The 14859-nt window shown below is 27.4% G+C and overlaps 1 long non-coding RNA gene across 1 annotated transcript; it reads left to right on the forward strand.

The window, feature by feature from the left end:
• Positions 1–9742: 9742 nt before the first annotated feature.
• LOC104644360 (uncharacterized) lies at positions 9743–11606 on the forward strand. The gene is made up of 2 exons (XR_738229.4): positions 9743–10100; positions 10750–11606. It is a non-coding gene; the product is annotated as an uncharacterized lncRNA (long non-coding RNA).
• Positions 11607–14859: the final 3253 nt, after the last annotated feature.

Genomic DNA, 14859 nt, shown 5'->3' on the forward strand with positions numbered 1-14859 from the left:
ATGGAAGCTCCATATTTATGAGTACTTTATGTCTCGTTATTTAATTTCATTGGGTCTACACTCCAAAAAACTTTTTGTAGGGTTCATTTGTAGAGAGTGAAATTTTATGGGACCCTATACTAGAGTTCAGTAGGAATTTTTTGGAGGTTGCTCTAGCTAAAACCCTAATTTATATCTATATAAAAAGTTATGTTATTTTCTTGAAAAAAATACCTCAAATATTCCATTTGAGTATTCATAAAAAGTGATCAAAACATGCACTCTTCTTGACTATCAAAAAGGGGTGTGAACCAAATCACACCAAACCAAATTCTAGTGGATTGGTGTTTTGGATTCTTCATTTGGTTTCAGATTTAGAAAATAAAAAATCGAAAAATAAAAAAAAATTGAATTACATGTATATATAGAAATAAATCGGAGTTAACTAGTTTTGTCTCTTTTTAGTTATATTCATTATGATTTAGTTTATTTTCTTATGTTCGGATATCGATATACTTTTAAGTATTGTGTTTTACATTTTACTTGTGATTTATATTTAAAAGTGCATTTAATAAATTCAATGTGTGTGTGCGTGTGAATATAACTTTATTATGTTTCTAATTATTGACATAACCGATTAACTAAACTGAAATAACCCAAACCAAAGTTCGGATCAGATTACACATCATCAAAATCAAAAACCAAAAATCCAAACCAAATAGTATAAAATCAAATTGAAAAATCGAATGCACACCCTATTATCAAATAATTTCTAATTCGAAAAATACGTTACTAACGATTCTTGAATCATGAAAAAATCTTAAGAAGAAAAGAATCAAGAAAAAAAATAAAATTATTCTTATATTATTTTTATCAATAATATTTTTAATTTTTCAAATTTCATTCATGATTAATTTATTTTTCACATATTTAAAATTTATTGCAAACAGTTATACCATGCATCAATTTGTCTCTACTTATTTTATTTTTTTCCCTTGATTTTCACTTGTCATTTTTAATCAAGGAGTAAATTAACCAAAATAAAGCATAGTACTTATTTCGAAATAGATTGACCACCAACTCATGAATCTTGAAAAAATGAGTCTTTTGTAGGGACTAATTAATTTATTACTTTATGGAAAATCTACAATCAAATAAAAGAGATGCAGAAAATGATTATCTATAAATTATTATTTTTTTAGCCTAAAAGATTTTAGACTATATATAAATTATCTATAAGTTTATGTTAATTTCTAGATCTATTTAAACATTTTTTTTAAAAAAAAATAATCAAAGTTGATCATTTATTTTTATTAAATATTGGTTCTTTCTTTCCAATTGTCTATTGATAATAAATTTATTGATAGCATTCAACATATATGTACTATAAATGTTAAGAACGGTGTTTGAACGCTACAGCCTAAAAGGTACACATTAATTAATAACACTTAAATGGTTAACAACTATTTTTGTACAAATATCTAAATTTTCCTCATCTGATTATAGAAAATCTATTATTTGTATTTATTTAGTGAAACTTTATTAAATATATAAATGTTTGAAGTTGAAATCACTAAAGCTGAATGAATAAATAAGTCCGATTATGATAATATTGTCTTAAAATATTATATATGTTTAAAACTATTATACTCATTCATTTTTTTAACCACACGCCTTTAAAATTATTTGTTTAGAATTATTATACTCATTCATTTTAATTAAGATTTCTATTATTTAAACACCTATAGTAAAATTCGATTGTGTCAATTTTGATATCATTATTTCGAATTCAAATAACCTGGTCTATCATATACTCTTTACATATATAGCTAAGTCAGCAGAAGTGTCAAAATAACACGGTCAAGCACTAATACATGTGTTTTAAATTATACAAATCTCAATTAAAGTTTCTAATCTGCCAAATATATAGTTAATTTCAAAACATTTAGCCATTTTTAAAATCATAGATTCAAAGATAATAGTTAATGTGACCTTTTATCCTTCCAAGTGTATTTTTGTATTTTGTGTTTAAACTTTAAAAAGTTTGAATTCAATTGAATCTACTAAATATATGTAGTGATCTAACTGCTTCTTCATTGAACACCAAAATATAATGATTATTATTGCCCTTATATTAGTATTAAATCCATATATTTAACCATCAAAAAAACAAAATAGACGACAAATTTCACCATCTATAATTAAATCGATCATTAGAATTACATTGTCACAATCATTCTCACGATAAAATATAAAGAACCACCACAAAATACAAAATCCACAATCAACTCATCATCGTCAAAATGTACGAACCCACTATTAGATATCACCAACACCATCATTAATGTCAATTTCTTCTTTGTCATCCTTAACCAACAAATCTATCATTATATTTTACTTTTTAAACTAAATCGTCAATAATTTTAACCGTCAATAAAGTTAAAAGAAAAAAAATCAAATATTTATGTCTTTTTCATATATGATGGTAAAAATTATAATTTTGAGAATCGATCCAGAGCATTTATCCAAACGGCCGTATAGATGGTAGCAAATATGAATTATCATTATATTTTTCGTATGTACAAGTATTCATTACTCTATCTAAAAAATATTTGTCAAATTTATTTTTGGAAATTAATTTAATTATTTAAAAATAAATTAAATATTTAAAAAATAAATTAATATTTCAATTTTAGGAATACATATTTAAATTTTTACTCGTATTTTCTATGTTTGAACAAACGCAAACACAATATCTCAAAGACATAAACCATGGGTCCAATGATTATGTGATGTAAGTATAAGCGAAAACGAAATCTCACAGTATTAACTAGGGTTGTATATAGGTCGATGCGGTTTGATTTTTTATTTAAAAATTTAAATCAATTATGTCGGTTTATCAAATTTTAAAATCAAATCAAACTATATAAAGTCAATTTTTTTGATTTCGGTTTTAGTCGATTCTTTCGGGGGGTTTCGTTTTTTTACAACTATATCGCATTTGAAAAAGCGATAAATATTTTTTCACTTACGTGTGTGATAAGCTAAACTTAAAAAAATGTTAAGTGAATAGAAATTTTCGAAAAGACTATCAAATTTACATGAGTACAATTTTTTTTTTTGAAATATCAACGTTCATTATGCTAAACTAATAAGATTTAAGGCTAGATGCAAACTGAATATAAAAAATATTTACAAAGTAATTTGAAAAACTATAACAATATAATTATAACTTCAGATCTTAACACAAAATAAAAATTTTACAATTTTTACAAGTTCAAACTTGAAATAAAATAGATAAACATTGAGAACTATAAACTAACTTAAATATATTAACAAAGTAGATTATAAATAATATTTTTTGGTTATAAACAATATATATATATATATATATATATATAATTGAAAATTATAAACTTACTAAAAATATATCAACAAAGTAGATTATATATAGATAATTTGATCTATAAATAAAATAAATTATATATATATATATAGATAAATAGATAGATAGATAGATAGATATAGAGAGAGAGAAATATAAACTAACTAAAAATATATTAGCAGAGAACATTACAAATAATATCATTTAGCTATAAATAAAATAAATTATATATACAAAATTTTACAAATCCAAATTTGAAATAAAATATATAAAATTGAAAATCATAAACTAACTAAAAATATATTACCAAAGTAGATTATATGTAAATAATATTTTTTATCTATAAATAAGAAAATTATGTATATATATGTGTCGGTTTGGTTTGAGTTCGCTTTAATTCTTTTTTTTTTTCTAATATCAAATCAAACCAAGAATGATAATTTTTTTTTTCAATCGCCAAATCAATCAAACCAAATCACAAGTTGATTTTTTTATTATTTAAATTGATTCGTCGATTCGATTTGACTTAATGATTTGATTTATACACCCCTAATATTAACTAGTAGTCGTACTAAAAAACAAAAATTTTCCATCATATAAAATAAATAGTTTTAATTTGAAGGACCCATTTAGGATTGGATGTGTCTTTTAATAGTCCTCCGGACGTTTTATTTATTTATTTTAATTTAACATAATATGAATTTTTTAAAAATAAAATAAATATTATAACTTTAAAATTAGTTAAAGTAAAAAATATTCTTTGAATCTTATAATTTTATATGTCAAAAAGGATATTGAATTTTGTAAAATATTATTATGATATAAAGAGTAACATTATTTTTAAACATTCTATAGTAAAACCTCTATAAATTAATCTAGGTGGGATCATGAAATTTTATTATTTTATAAAGATATTATTTAATCGATAAATTAAAATTTATTAATTTAAAGAATAGTTTGAGATTTGATGAAGGTTAATTTTAATTATCTCAAAATCATTATATCTTACTAAATTATGTATTATATTTATCGATTTCACATAAAAAAAATATCATACATAAAATACAATAAATACATCAAAATCATTGTATCTTATTAATTTCAACGTTGTGATTCTGTAATTGTAAGAGCTTTCAAGAGGTATTATCGAACATAATTTATTGTAGGATATTAGAACGTTATGGAGTGGGACAAAATGATCCAACAAAGATCAATATTTTGGATACTATTAATTATGCAATTTCTATTTGAACAACAAATGTTCAGCAAAAGACAATAGCAAATTGTTTTAGATACTGTAAAAATCCTTCAAGAGATGCAATCTCAGAGAATTTTTTTGAACCTACTTGTGAAAACGTCATTCATGAACTTGAGGTCATGATTAATGATCTCGGTTACCATAATAAAATGAATGTCAATAGCCTATTGGATTATCAGAGTGAAAGTGATACTTGTTTAGAAGTCTAGAGATTAGAAGAATTGTGGATACATCGAAAAAAACAATGTTGATGATGAAGTTGAAGATGATATTGTACCTTTGGAACCAAATACGCGTAAGGAAACACTTATCACATCTAGAACTATTCTCAATGTTATGGTGCAGTTCGAAAAGACAATACCATACCTCTTGGACGCAACAAGTTTTGTTAGACATGAGCTTCAACTATATTTAAATTTTAAGTAATCATATTCACGAAATTGTCTTAGATATATTTGTACTTTAAAGAATTATTAACTTATGATATTACTGGGACCATATATTTACATAAGAGTCTTCTGATATTATCTTATCGAAATTGGTGATTTTTTCCATTTATTTAAATCGAAATTGAAGAAAAATATTATTTTAAAGAGATTGTTAATTTATAGAGTTTTTGATGTAATAGACTCTTTTTTACGTATTCTCCATAGACTTTTAATTTTATGTGTGTTTTTGTTTCTTAAATTGAGAGGAAGAGTTCAAGAGAGTTGTTTATAGTAGGGTTTTGAGATAGCCAAATTGGGCATGAAGTGATCAACTAAGTAAGTGGTGCATTTTAAAACTTGTGATGTATATGTGTAATTTTATTTTTTTTGTTTTCTATTCGGAGTCTAATTTTTATATTGAACTGACTAAATTTGAATTCGCATTGAGAAGTTTCACATTGAGGAGTAAAGCACACCCTTAAAAAGGTGATTTTGTATCCAAAAAGGCTCATACCTGAAACTTTTTAATTAAGGATAAAAGAGTACTTATCACTTTCTCACAATCCTTGTTGATAATATGTAATTCATTTGTATTGCTATAATTTTTTTTTTTTGAAATTTATCTGATTTAAAACATGTTATACATAAAACTTTCGTGTAGCTTTAAAAATTCCATTTAAAGGAAAGCTGATAGTTAGAATTTCTAATTATACAAAAAAAAAACTAATAAGAGAATAGTGTTATAAAATAAGAGACAAGTTAAAGTAAAAGATAAAGACAAATTAACTTGATGCAATCGTTTTTTTTTTATTGTTGGTAAAAAGAGTAGTTAGATTATATTAATAATATACATTATTACGACAATTTAAAATAAGGAAAATGTACAGGTATCCCTTAGAATATGATCGAAATCTCAGAGACACATCTTATCTAAACTAAGGTCCTATTATTCTCTGAACTTAGTTTTTTTTTAAATTTTGTGCACCTTTTTGACTTACGTGACATCCAAATATCTTTCACGCGCTTCATTTGCTTCGAGTCAGGAAATATGCCACGTAAAACAAAAGATGTATAAAATTACAAAAAAATAAATTTAGAGGGCAATAAAACCTTACTTATTTAATATGTATTGCTGAAATTTCGATCATACTCTAGGAGATACTTGTTGCATTTTTCCTTTAAAATATAGCAATAGTGTAAATATCAATTATTTCAGTTTTGCAAATATATTAAAATATATAGATACAAATTTGACCCTTTTAAATATTGTCAAAAACATAGTGCCAAGTAGGGGCCAATGAAATTTGAGAGAAAAGCCACTATGATTTCCTCTTCTTTTCGTTTGGGATCGGCTGATCCAGAAATACAATATAAAAATATTAATAACTATATATTAAATCTATTTTTTTTTAATAGTACAATGTTTTTTTTTGTAGTTATACCAACCGTGTTTTTCTTTTTGAGATCAATATCAATAATGTAGTTCATCCAATAATAAATAGGAGGAAATATCTTATCAATAAATAGATTAATCTGTTAATCTTAACAAAACAATCTCTTTTGTAATATATGAGATTGTTTGTTTTTATACTTCGTACTAATAAATACGAAAGACAAAAGAAAGATAGAGCAGATTCAAAATTTAAATCTTATAATATATTTGAGTAATCTATCATAATTTATATAATTTAGCAAATTTTAAAATTGACAATTTCTATTTACTTAATTTATATATATATATATATATATATATACACACTAAAACAACTGGATTTAAAATAATCATTAACCAACATTTTACATTTATTTGCTTTATTTGAAATCAGTTTACGTGTATTTTAACTTATTTATCAGATATATATTATTTTCCACTTCAACTTATCTCAACAAGTTCAGAGAGATTATAGAATCTTAGCTTAGTTAAGATATGCCTTGAAAATTTCGACGAAAATTTAGAAGGTACTTGTGTCTTATCCCTACATATTTATATTCCTAAGTTTCATGAAGATACATTTCATAGTCCACAAATTCAAAAAACACATATGAAGTATTTTGATTTTTTTGAGTTTTATATTTAAACTTTCAGATGTAGAAGTTACTTAACAAAATTATTACTATATATTTATTGAAGCGCATTTTAATTATTAATTGTTTGCTTTTTCCATATGAAATATCACCACTGTTTAGATAAAAAAAATGAATAATTGATAGTTAATATTTATTTCGATAAACATTTGGTAATAATTCAGATAAAAATTTACACCCTTAATAATTTATAGCTGTGAAACTAGAAATATTGAGATGTTTTAAATGTATTTTTAACCCTTTTAACTCTTATTAAAATTGAAGATTAATTATTTGTACCATCTTCGAGTACTAGCATAAATTTTATATATGACTTTGCTAGGGGTCCTCTTTTTTTTACAATTCTCTTTAATTTATATTTATAATTACTAGCTAGCTGTTTATGACTAATAACTTTTCCCTGAATATATACATCCTCTATTTATTTTAATTTTTTCATTATATTAAAAATACTTTTTAAAAATTTAAGAGAGAATTTATTATTATATACCTTCTTTATCCTATTGCTAAGTACTAGTAGTTACTTCATGCAACATAATTAAAAGTTATTATCACCTAATTAACATATTACATGTTCAAATTGCGATTTTTTTATTTTTTTTTTATAAAAAGCATAATGAAGTTGTTATGCGAGACTCAATATATTTCAACTCGGCCTATCCTTTTTAAACGTAATTTTGTTATTTATATCATATATATTTTTGAAAAGGAGTTAAGAGGGTGTATATTTCTGTTTGAGATAGTTCAATGGGTAATAGGATTTTAGCGTGCAAAAATTATGTGTTTATTTGAGACATCGACTCAAGTTTAGGGAATATTTATGTATTTTTCCGTGCTTTTATATTTTTTAGAATTTATAATTTTTGACATTATTTGTTATGTAGTTTTTATGTTATTTCACAATAACACAAAAGTCGTACGAAATAAAATCATATCACACACTAAACTAATAGAAAATATATGATATATGGTGTATATATATAGTTTCTCTATATCATGATGAAAATAATATGGCCCGTTTGGATGAGCTTAATAAAAGCAGCTTTAAAAAAGTACTTTTGAAAGTGCTGAAACTTATTTTTAAAATAAGCAGTTATGCGTTTGGATAAAAGTGCTGAAGTTAAAAAAAAGTTGTTGATGTGTTTGGCAAATAAGTGCTGATAAAAGTTAATTAATCAAAATGTCTGAAATACCCTTAAAAGTTGTTAACATAATAAAAGTTAATTAATTTATATTTTATAGCCATAAATAATTATATTTTGCTATCATTCAAATATTTCTTTCTCATCACAAATTATTTGTAAGAGGAATATAAACTTATTATAGATTTTAAAGATATATAATTTGAATAGATCAAAGAACGATTTAAGATTTTATTTTAGTTTCATCCATAGGTAATAATAATAGTCTATCATTCACATATTTCTTTATTATCAAAAATTATTTATAAGAGGAATATAAATTTTTATTTAAGTTATATGTGCAACTTATTTTACATTTTAATAATATATAATTTGAATAGATTACTTGAAAGATTTAAGATTTATTTTATTTTCATTCATTAGTAATAATAATTGTCTATCATCCACACGTGAAAAGGGAAAAATAGAAGAAAGAGATGTTAGGGTTATGTGGGTAATTTGGAGATTGTATAAAAATATTAAGGGTAAAACGGTAAAAATGTGGTCAACTTAAAATAGCTTATGAGCTGGAAAAAAAAGCACCCCTACCCCAGCTTTTAACTTTTAGCTTAAAATAAGTTATTTTGAGGATTGTCAAACAGCTAAATAAGTCAAAAACCAGCTTTTAAAAAGCTGGTTTTTGACTTATTTAGCTGTTTGGCAATACTGAAAATAACTTATTTTAAGTTAAAAAAAACTTATTTTAAGCCAAAAGTTAAAAGCTGGGGTAGAGGTGCTTTTCTTTTTTTAGCTTATAAGCTGTTTTAAGTTGATCACATTTTTATGTGTTTGCCCTTAATATTTTTATACAATCTCCAAATTACAACATAACCCTAACATCTCTTTCTTCCATTTTTCCCTTTTCACGTTTGGCATAGCAACTTCAGCACTTTTATCTAAACACATAACTGCTTATTTTAAAAATAAGTTTCAGCACTTTCAAAAGTATTTTTTTAAAGCTGCTTTTATTAAGCCCATCCAAACGGGCCTAAGTGACTTATAAGTTAAAAGTTAAAAGTCAAAAGTTGATAACCCCCAACTTTTCTATTTTGACCTTTTTTCGTGGTACTTTTTCAGCTTTAAAACAGTAGAACACTTTTGATGTTATCCACACTTCCAAAATCTAAAACATGCTTAAAAGCCAATTGTTATTAATAAGTCAATCTAAACGTGCAGTAAATCTTTTCACGTGTTAAGTTGCATATTAATAAACGAATACAACATCAACTAGATAAATCAATTTACACTTATTAACACACTTACTAAAACAGGACACTTTTGATGTTATCTACACTTTCAAAAATTAATAATATGCTCAAAAGCCAAATATAAGTTAATCTAAACGCCAAGTAAGTCCATTCCACGTGTCAAATGGAGTATTAATAAACAAATACAATTTAACTAGACAGATCAATTTACGCTTATTAACACAATATCGAGACCAACCTGAACAACTAGTAGAGTTGGCTCCGGCCAGTGTCCACGTATCAAATTGAATATTAATAAACGAATGCAACCTCAACTAGAGAGATATCAACTTAGCGCGTATTAACATAATTTATAAAGGAATAATTCTCTAACTTTTGGGTCATATAGCACAAACAGGCCCAGTATTCACTTCAGGCCCAATCTCAAGTCATCTTATATTGTAGCTAGTACACTTCTTGCCTATTACATGTTTGATGAAATGCCTAGCTGGTAATTTGAGCTGTTTGTGTTTGATTTTGGTGCAGAAAAGTGGAGAATGGGCGATTACTCATGATCTGTGTAATGTTATCGCTGTGGTTAGTATGCTATCTATGTTTTATACTTTCTCTGTTTCGAAAAAAGAATGATCGTATTCGAATTGCAAGATTAAACTATCTAAGCTTTTGTCATAGTTAAAGTTTACCTTTAGTATTACAATTCATAAATTTTGATATTAGATGGTGGTGTGTGTGAACAATGTACCATATTGGTAGTTGAAAAGAAAAATAAGCTGTTGAATACTCTTAAAATGGTGTGTGTGATTGATGCTGAATATTGGGAAATAGCCTAAATGGTAAAGTTATTGGAACTTGTATCTAAGTGCTTTGTATTAGAACAAAATGCCTCGTTATTGGTTGTAGATTGTTTGCATAATGCACTTGAAATGGACGTCCGAGTTAAGATATATATCACGAGCATACGGAAATTGCATCCGGATTGATCTGTGTTTATGGGAGCTAACTGTGAAAGAGCCCTTTCTTCTAGCTATTATTTGAGTACTGTGATTCACATTAAAAATTCATGTTCTACATTCACATTATCGCACTCATTCAAATTGTTGTTTTTGGTTGCATGTCGAATTGCATTGCTGCTAAGATCAGAATGTACCATAATCTATTTCTGCAATCATAATTATGTTGTTCTCTACTGAATTTTTGTTGTTTGTATGATTGTCCTGTTTATTAGGTTGTAGCATAAGCAGGGGTGGATCTTGGAGGGGGCGAGGGTGTTCACCCAACCTCCTCGGCTAAAAATTACAAGGTATATTTTTATAAAGCAACTTGTTAATGGATATATAAACTTGGATTCCCCTAAACACAAGGCTAGTTAGTGGTTTAGGGAAATTAAAAATTCACCTTGAGATTCCTAGTTCAAATCCCAAGCACTACATTTTCATTTTTCGACCCGGCTCCTTAGTGAAAATTGTGGATCCGCCATTGAGAATGAGGTTGCAGATCTTCGACTTCATGTGGCAGGGACTTAGTCTCGTAGTCTTTCGGTCTATCCACACTCTCTCTTGATTCTCTCCTCATAAAAAGGGTAGCCATGTCCCATGGTTCACAACATATTTGGTGATGCATTTGAGAAATCTCTTTGATTCAACCTATTTGGTGATGCACATATAATCTTGCAGTTAAGAGGACTTCTTCTTACGTGCCATTTTAGTCATAACGGGCAGCACAAGGGGCTGCGACATTCAATCTTTAAGGTTCTTAGCACTGAACTCATTGTACCCTTGATATTATGAGTTTGAAATATAATATTATTGAAAATTTAGTGGTCTTTTGTGTCTAATATGGTTTCATTTGAACCTATTGAGCAAAGGTTACATCCACGGTCTAGTTATATGACAGAAATTTAAATGGGATTGGACGGCCCCTTCCTCAAGGGCGTTGTGTTTCCTATATAGTGTGTTCAGGGAAGATCTAGAAGGTCGGTTGCGGGTTCACATCAACCCAATAGTTTTTGCCCAGAGCCCCTGATACTGTCTCTCTATAATAACTAATCCACTTAATATATATAAATATTTGATTGTGAACTCAGTTATTATTGTATTATTCACTTGAAATCACAATAGGAATTCATTATCTGTGCATGGACTGGACATTCATAAATATATACATTCATAATAGGTAGGTATACCTATTATGCATAAATATATACATTCATATATAATCTTTAAGTTATGAGCAAAGCTTAACCTGAAAATTATCTGTGCATGGACTGGAAAGTCCTTAACATGAAATTGATTACACCCAAAAAGAAGTCTTAAAAAAGAGAAAAAGTAAAACTAACATGATTATCGCCATTTCCAACCTTAATGAATGGACTATACATTTAAGATGGTCAGATGTTCGACTGGTTCTCGTTCAGCCTTCCCAGCTTCACAGTCCATCGGCTGGTAGGGTGATCAATTTAGGGGGCACCAAATTCCTCTTTAGGTCTGGACTCAACAACGTTCTTCGGTCTTTTTCTTTTTCCATCCGATGAACAATATTTGCTTTTGGGCTTGATTAATCCGGATTCATGCCAGAGAATCCCATTATGGGAGGTAAAGGGTTCTCTACCTGCAGCGATTCCATTCCCAAGGCTCGAACTTAGGACTTTTAGTTAAAGTTCCTAAGTCTTCACTTTCAGTGGGGGCAGTGCTTTGTTGCTGGGGTTTCCTTTTCCTCAACCAAGTCGGTTGTGTCAGCCTTAAGATAGGTCTAACATTTTGTTATGAGTATATTGGACAAAGATCGATTGAAAGATAAATTTGAGTATCCATAATGTATTACTTTGTCATATGCAACAAAATACTATTGCTATTATTATTACTATTATTATTATAACAACTAAAAAATAACAATGGTACATAACTATATATGGATAAAAAGTGAAAAAATATATGGACATTTAACTCCACTGATACTTTAGCACAGGACACTCTTTGAAGCTCTATGAAATTTCACTGTTTTTTTTACATTGTTTTGTTTTATGGTCCTAATAATGCACTCTCTCTGTTTAAGACTTTATCATCTTTAGTACATTCATTTCATGTTTCCTCTTGTTTCTATTTTGTAGTGTCCCACCATTTTTCTGCATTCACTTGTGGACCTTTTAGATAGTTGAGAGTAGAGACGGATGTAGAGTATTGTATCAAGTTTATCAGAATTAAGTACTTCCGATACAGAACAAAAAAAATTATGTATAAAATCCACAAAAATTAACAAATAGTATATGTGAACTCATAACTTTAAAGAGATAATAGGTTCAACGTTAAGAACCTTATGGGCGGCGGCACAAGGGGCTACAACTTTTTCCTTATAAGTTTGACGAGCTCAATCTTTAAGGTTCCTAGCACTGAACTCATTGTACCCTTGAAACTATGAATTAGGAATTTAATATTTGTTAGAAACTTTGGTGGTCTTTCACATCTATTTCAGGGTTCATTTGAACCTATTGAGTAAAGGCCACATTAAATGGTCAAGATTTTGTTAAGAAAGGCCCCTCACCCAGAACGTTGTGATTCCTATAAAGCGTGTTTAAGGGAGGATGTAGTGGGTTCACGTGAATCCAATAGTTTTTTTTCCATACGCTCATCTATAATAACAATAACACTATACACAGTTGCCCATGCCAGCATGGGCCTAGTGTCTTGGTATTTTTAAAATTTAATTTATGTGATATAGGTAGAAATTAGAATGTTGGTTAAATTTTAATATGATTTTTTTAGATTTGTAAGTTGTTAATTACTTTTTGTTTGCGCAAATTTATTGTGAAGAGGTCCATCAACCATTGATTTTTTACTCAAAACAGTTACAAGATATAAACAAATATTACAAACATTCAAAACAATAAAGCAGTGATCGATTTTTTACTCAAAACAGTTACAAGATATAAACAAATATTACCAACATTCAAAATAATAAAGCAATGCTTAAAGATAATGATTAAAACTAAAAGTCATACCTAAAACGGATTTCATAATTTTTAAAAAAATTATATACTAATTAAATTTAAAGAAGAACAAAAGAAGTAATTTTTTAGAAGTATATCGAAACACGTGTCTACTTAAGCATAAAATCTTGAATTTAAAACTAAAAGTCATAGTTAAAACGGATTCCGTAATTTCAAATAAATTATACACTAATTAAATCAAATTAGAACAAAAAAATAATTCTTTTAGATTTTTTTCCTGAAAAACGCTAAAGCAGACACATCGACGGAGACGTGTCTGCATCAACGCGAACTCTTTCTTATATAATAAGCAAAAATCTACTAAATATCTATCAATATTTGACCGTGAACTTAGATATTAATGTATTATTAACTTGAAATTTCAATAGAAATTCATAAACTTTAAATTCTGAATCGCCTCTGATCTATTGGTGGCTTAAATCTTGAATTTTCTTGTCTTAATGATGTTAACTGAGATCACATTGGATATTCTAACAATAGTTCAAAGAATATTGATAAGTCATCCTTTATTGAAGCAGGAGTAATCAAAACTTATGGCCACTCAACAATATTATCTGTCATATAAGGTCAGGTATTCATAAGGGGAGCCCTGAAAAAGATGGTTAGGAAATGAAATTTAATGTCATAAAAAAAGCCTATACAGCCCATAGGTATTACCATTATGCATTTAATAAATGAACATAAATATATAATCTTTAACTTATGTGCAAAGCTCAAAGCTGAAAATCATATGTGGAGTACCGTATATAATCAGAAACCGTCTTTCTACCTTACAAACGGTCTTTATCTGTATGCATAATATTATCTCCAAACAACACTTGTGAGAGTACACTAGATATATGAAAAACAAACAAACATGATTTTCACCATTTCCAACCTTAATGAACATACTATGATTGTTTGGTTTTTGAATGGTTCTTGTATTCGCTTTGACTAAGAAATCCCACTTTGTGGGGGTGGAGGTGCAAAACACTTCTTAACTTTATATAAGGATCGAATTCGAGATTTCTAGTTATGGTTCCTCTGTCTTCGCTTACGAGGGCAAAAGTACTTTGTCACTAGGGTTTCCTTTTCCTCAATCAAGTTGGTTGTGTCAACCCTAAGATTAGTTTGACATTTTGTTATGAGCTAACAGAAAGATGGATGAAAGTTCAGTTAATAACAATGGTACATAACTATATATGGCAAAATTGTAGGAATTGAAAAAGCCAATTAACATTAACTTGCACTTACACTGTGACACTTTAGCATGGGACACTCTTTGAAGCTTCCTAAAATTCCACTTTTGTTCTCTACATATTTTTGTTTTGTGGTTCTAATAGTGCACTCTCA

Source organism: Solanum lycopersicum, chromosome 10 (genome assembly GCF_036512215.1).
Source record: "Solanum lycopersicum chromosome 10, SLM_r2.1".
NCBI classification, from domain to species: domain Eukaryota; kingdom Viridiplantae; phylum Streptophyta; class Magnoliopsida; order Solanales; family Solanaceae; genus Solanum; species Solanum lycopersicum.